The sequence below is a fragment of the Palaemon carinicauda genome, chromosome 38 (assembly GCF_036898095.1).
Source record: "Palaemon carinicauda isolate YSFRI2023 chromosome 38, ASM3689809v2, whole genome shotgun sequence".
Lineage (NCBI taxonomy): Eukaryota > Metazoa > Arthropoda > Malacostraca > Decapoda > Palaemonidae > Palaemon > Palaemon carinicauda.
This window is the reverse complement of record NC_090762.1, coordinates 57,990,335-57,996,948: the sequence shown is the minus strand read 5'-3', so window position 1 is coordinate 57,996,948 and position 6,614 is coordinate 57,990,335. Positions and strand designations below refer to the sequence as shown.

The following is a 6,614-nucleotide window of genomic DNA, read 5'->3' as shown; positions in this document are numbered from 1 at the left end:
AACGGTGGTTTCCTCTTTCTCCCCCCCCCAAGAAAATATGACACTGGTAAATTGGATTTCCATACAAAACTTAGCAAAATTAGAGTGTATCGGCTAAAAGAGGAAACGGCAAAATGTTGCTGTTTGCCTCGTCCTATTTGGGGAACTGTGCCCAAAAGATAAAAAAAGAAAATAAAGAACAGTAAAGGAAAAGAGAAGATGACAAAGAGCAAAACCTAAAGAGACTGAAATGGAAAACTAAGTCTCTCTCTCTCTCTCTCTCTCTCTCTCTCTCTCTCTTGGTTGTAGGGACTCGCGTGTGAAAGTTAGCTCTGCCGCTGCCGAATGGGCTTGTTATTGATAAATTGAACTTTAGTAATATGTCTCCGTATAAAAAAAGAAGTAAAAATCGTCTTGTAATTTCCCTTGAGATTATTTAAGACGGAGGAAGATTTTCTGAGTGAGGCCGCCTGGAAAAGCGATTGAGGTTATGGGGGCGTGAGGTGGGGCAGAGGAGGATGATGGTTGGTGAAGGAATGGTTGAAAGGGAGGGAGGGAGGGAAGGGGAGAGGACGGTCTCACGCTTAGGGATCTGGAATAAGGGAGAAAAAAAAAGGGGGTGGGTGGCTGGATGGAAGTCGAAAGACATCAAAAGGTTAATGTCTTCGAAATTACACCTGACTTTATAGCTGAGGAAAGAGAAAGAATAGCATCGTCAACATAAACAACCATGACCACCCGAGGTAGACTAGAAGGCGTAGATAAATAACACACTGTTATGGACTTTTGAATTTCCACACAAGGTTACTTCTAGAAACAACCTCAATAATTTCGATATATAATATATATATATATATATATATATTATATACTATATATATATATATATTATATATATGTATATGTATAATATATAATTTATGTATATAGATATATAGACATGATCCAGAAATACCTTGTAATATCAGATTCACTCCTGGGATCCCGGATAATATTGGAGAAATTCATTTTTTAAAAGTACTTCTGCCCGGCCAAGGATTCGAATCTGTGTCGACCTAGAACTAATGGTAAACAGGTTTACTTTTATCTCTATTTGGTGCTAAGGTTTGAATCCTTTGCAAGTACTTATCATGAAAGTTTTTCTGGGATCCCCTAGGAGAGAGATTCGATATTAAAAGTCATTTGTGGCTTATTTGAATACGTGATACACACTCACATAAACTCACACGTTTATATATACTATATATATATATATATATATATAATATATATATATATATATATATATATATTATATATATACCCTTTCTGAGTTGGGATACCTTAATGTGGTGCAAGGATTTGCGTATCGCCAATGACCAGCAAAGCTCTACTAGTCAGGGGCCACCACATAGGTTAATTTGCTGTCAGCGATCACTACCAAAATCTCCTCCCTCATTACTACTCCGCAGTTGGCCAGCGTGGTGATAAAAACTGTTTAAACTCCAGACATAATCAAGGACATGTCCGTGGCCATTATCCTGCTGTGGACGTAAAACGACTGCATTGTTGTTGTTGACATATATATATATATATATATATATATATATATAGATAGTATATATTTATATGAATATATATACAGTATATATGTGTATATATACATACATGTATATATATATATATATATATATATATATAATATATATATATAGAGAGAGAGAGAGAGAGAGAGAGAGAGAGAGAGAGAGAGAGAGAGAGAGGAGAGAGAGAGAGAGAGAGAGAGAGAGAGGACGAGAGAGAGAGAGAGAGAGAGAATTTTAGTCACTGCTGAGGCCAAGGAGAGAAATGTCTTCAAGGGTCTTCACTGAGTTTACCTAGGTATCAATGGATAGATTCCACCAGGGAAATCACTAATTTAGATGGTCAATGGTCGAACAAAATGAGTAATTAGTTTGTTTCCGATGAGAGTAAAATTTAAAATTAGCATCAATGTATAACAGAAGATATTATTTTTGTCTTTGCTTTACCAAACATTGATAAAATAGGCAACTATTAATTAATATGTGTCTTGTGTTGATTAACACAAAACTTTTACCGCTAAAAATCCCAAACTACCTGTTATCTTTTCGTCTATCGTGTTTCCAATCTGTTTAGGAAATGGATCTGACCGCTGGGAAACTGACTTTCCATGTTTCTGCAAGTTGAAAAAAAAGGGTCGGGTATGAAACATCTCTCTTCATATCCTGTAATCACATTGGGATATCACCACATCCAATGTTTCATTTCAAAATCAATTTGGTAAAATGTTAAGATTATTATATAAATTAGATTACTCTACATATTGGGTTATCTGAAATCGGAAGGACATAATAAGATATCAGAGGAGGAAAATTGATATGTTTTCACGTGTGAACGCATCTTGTGATAATGATATATACCACTGTTCATCGTTCCATAAAACAATAATATAAAAACTTAATGGAAAGGAGCGTGGCACAGGGAATATCTCCAAAATATTTCCTTTCCTTTTTCCACAGGGTTTTGGAATTATATTTTTTGATCTGTATATTAGATTTCTTTAGTCCTCATTCAGCTCCTTCACGTGCTTGTATAAGGCCAGCTTAACTGACAACATAAGGAATTTCAAATTTTTTGAACTTAGTGAGAAATAGGGGTATCCGTTTTAATATGGGTAAACTGCTTAAAAAGGTTGAAATGTTTTTTATGTCTTCGGTCCATTGCTTTTTGCCTTTTATTTTTCAGGGCGTTTACGTTGGTATTATTATTATTATTATTATTATTATTATTATTATTATTATTATTATTATTATTATTATTATTATTATTATTATTCTTGCTGCTACTGATAATAATAACACGGATAATGACATGGAAATCCCCGTAATCTAAAAACATATTCTGGCTAATATGCATAAACCAATAAAAAATCGAAAGTGATATTAACAAATATTAATCTTTCAGTTTCATCGTATTTTCTAAGCCTAAAACAGATCACTAATTAAGATACGTAGAACCTGGAAGCTCCTCGGATGTCTATTTCTATGGTAATGCCAAGAGAGATTGAACAAAGTTTGTAAATGAACCAAATTCCATCATATGATTCGAATGTTATGAATAAGGATAGACATCCTTCCTCATATAAACCCTACTTTGGCCAGATATAGTTATTCATATCTTATTCGTAAACATGTGAACACCTATGACGTAATATGAATATGGGTCTGTGGATGGGGTCGGTGGTGATTAAGTGCTGTTTTGTGATTATATGCATAGTGATTTGTATGTGTAAATGAAAAACCCTCATTACAGTCGACGAAAATATCGTGACACGTGAAATATATTTCATTTTTTAATTGATAAGCTCTCTCTCTCTCTCTCTCTCTCTCTCTCTCTCTCTCTCTCTCTCTCTCCTCTCTCTCTCTCTCTCTCTCTCTCGAGAGAGAGAGAGAGAGAGAGAGAGAAGAGAGAGAGAGAGAGAGAGAGTCAGCAAGTTAGCGTGTTATTTGAAGGTAATGATATCGCATTCAGGGCAATAATAATTGGTGCTTAGATGTGAATTAATTATAAGGCCTATGGTGGAATATATACTCCGAGGTATCTGCCTGCCGTACTGGGGACTGGGTAGGAATCCATCATAGGTAGGCCTATCTCCCTGCCTCGGCTAATTGCGACCCTGTCCATATAATGTGACAGTAAGTGGCAAACGGAAATTACTGTCCTCTGTAATTAGATGGGCATTTGAGCCAATTATTTCGCTACCTAATGAGGTAAACGCCAGTCGAAACAACGAGGGCACCGCGATTAGTGCTCTTGTGTCCTTAGTTTGCCTTCGAGGCGATCGATGTTCCGGGAACTACGACGTCTTCATGGTACAAAATCTATGGTGATTGTTATTACTAGTTGCAGTAGTGTAATTTTAAGTGCTCAGCGTGTTATGACGTTTATTGTTATTATTGTTGTGAATATTGTTATTGCTGTTATTTATTTTTGGGTTATCGTAGTCTCTCTAGACTGATGGTTTATAGTTTGGAGTTTCGGGTTGCTTCTTGTTTCATTAGAAATCCATCACTGCTGTTTCTAGTTGGACGTCTTATGCAGTAGTCCTGGAGCTTCTTCTTCTTCGTCTTCTTCTTCTTCTTCTTCTTCTTCTTCTTCTTCTTCTTCTTCTTCTTCTTCTTCTTCTTCTTATTATTATTATTATTATTATTGCTGTTGTTGTTGTTATCGAGAAATTATTCGAAAAGTAACAGAAGCTTTTGCAATTAATATTTTGTTGTTGTTATTATTATTATTATTATTATTATTATTATTATTATCATCATCATCATCATCATCATCATCATCATCATCATCATCATCATCATCATAATGAAAGATGCAAAAGACTTCTAACTCGAAAACCAAGTTACTACGTAAAGGAACGTCTTATAAGAAAGAAAAGGCCACGTAAGAGGAGAGAATAAAAACTAAAAGAAAAAAAATAGAGTAACAATCATTTAAATGTTAACAATGGGGCTTTTACGTAGTCATTCGTTATTTACATTCATGTTTGTAAATAAAAGTTGTCATCATTTGGCTGATCGTTTGGATGTTTTTAAGGGTTTCTATAATCGTGGTTATTATCTCTAATGTCATTTTCATGATGTTTTTTATGTTATTATTATTATTATTATTATTATTATTATTATTATTATTATTATTATTCAAAACCAATACCAAAGTCATCTCTGATGTCAATTTTAGTTCTTGTTTGTTATTAATATTATTATTATTATTGTTATTATTATTATTATTATTATTATTATTATTATTATTATTATTATTATTAATGTATGGTGTTCGTCAGCACTATGCAATCAGGAGTTTTGAGAATCAAGTTGTTTGTTTTTGCAAACTATTCGCCTTTAATAATTACGTTTTTTTCGTCTTAATTCAGTTGCGTAATATTCGTCATAATCCGTAAATAATTTCATATCGTACTTTCACGTTTTGGTAAGTTTTTTTTTCCAACCCTATATTACTACTTCGTCTTTTAATGAGAACATGTGTGTATATAAAACAAAATTTATAATTCACATTAACCTATGACCAATGATATAAAAAAGAACATCAAGTACTGGTCTTGTAACACTATCACAAAGCAAAACTTTGATTATTAACTTACAAAAGCCTTTTAATCGAAGTTTGTTAAAAAAAAAAAATATTCGTAATGTGGACTCTGAAGTACTGATTGATTGGTTGATTGATTATGAATTGTATGGTGTTACAACCAACTAATGCTAATAAACCAAAAATGTCTTTTTAGCTGTACTCTCTCTCTCTCTCTCTCTCTCTCTCTCTCTCTCTCTCTCTCTCTCTCTCTCTCTCTCTCTCTCTCTCATAAAAAAGCTGAATGAGTCCAATGTCGAATTATCACTTCTGGCACAGTAGATGCTAATTACCTGCCAATGATAATGATTTCAGGATAATGCGCCACGGACCCGCTCGTCGGGATGCGTTCACCTGTATGAGAAAGTTAATTAGACGTAGAGAAATTATGTTATAAATTGGAGACTTCGTAATTGATCGGTCCGGAAGACATAAACTCATGTGGGCAAGTTTTCCATTATCATTTCATAGTGGTTGAATTTTTATGTTCTTTCGTTATATTTTTAGGGATTCTATTGCATAATGCAGACGGATGAATATATTAGACTTGTCAGATATATAATTTTTCCGACCATCTGACTACTAGTCTTTTGATGTACAAGTACTTAAGACGGGGAAGATGTAGGAATATTAATTTTACGGAAAGAAAAATTACTTGAAGTGAGGATTGAGTGTATATGAAAATTGAAAGATTTTGCCAATAAGTCCTTTTAATGTCTGAGCAGTTTCTAACTTACATGTATAGGGAAGGTTTGTAAGTAATCATTAAACCAAAATAAGAATAGGGTAAATAAACTGAGGTGTTATTTTACTCGCAGTATCCCGAAACATTGCAAAGACCATAGCCATTGTTAAAGAGTAAATATTAATTTTAACAAGGGAAAATTAGTTGAATGAATTGATAAATTAGTTTATAGAAGTTATGAAACACTGATGTTAATAAACATTGGCTGATAATTATGTTTATATATCCGGTTTTCCATTCAATTGCCCACCCAACTTGAAATTAATCACTCTAAAAGTATATTTCTTTTGTACTTTTTACTTAATTAGGTTTATTCCATCATTGAAGAACATGTCATTATGACCTGAATTATTATCCCCTAATATCACTTAATCGTTTGTATCTTAAAAGTTATTTCAGGATCATTCAGAATGAAATAACTAAAATTTGTTAATTCAAGGACATGTGTTTAGGCGTCATTTGCACTAGCTATGACTCATGGTTGAGGATGGTAACGAGGGCCACCAATATCGATGGAATTGTGGGTAATTCCTCTGCATTTCACTTGTAAAAGAGTTCAAATTCTGCCGTTGACACCGTGTTAATCATGTGGCTCTTGTTTTCAAGCTTAGATATATGTGAGTAGGTGGGTCTTTTACTTGAAGTTTCATTCCAGCTGTGACTAGATTGTAGATTGATCTTAATCAGGCAGTTGGATCGGTTAAACTAAAGAAGTTGAAACCTTTTTTTTTTTTTATGT

At 33.6% G+C, this 6,614-nt stretch overlaps 1 protein-coding gene across 1 annotated transcript in view; it reads right to left on the bottom strand.

Annotated features, from left to right (window-relative positions):
• The window catches only part of LOC137630651 (uncharacterized), a 133,932-nt gene that overhangs the window by 25,833 nt on the left and 101,485 nt on the right, over nucleotides 1-6,614 (bottom strand). The window lies entirely within an intron of this gene.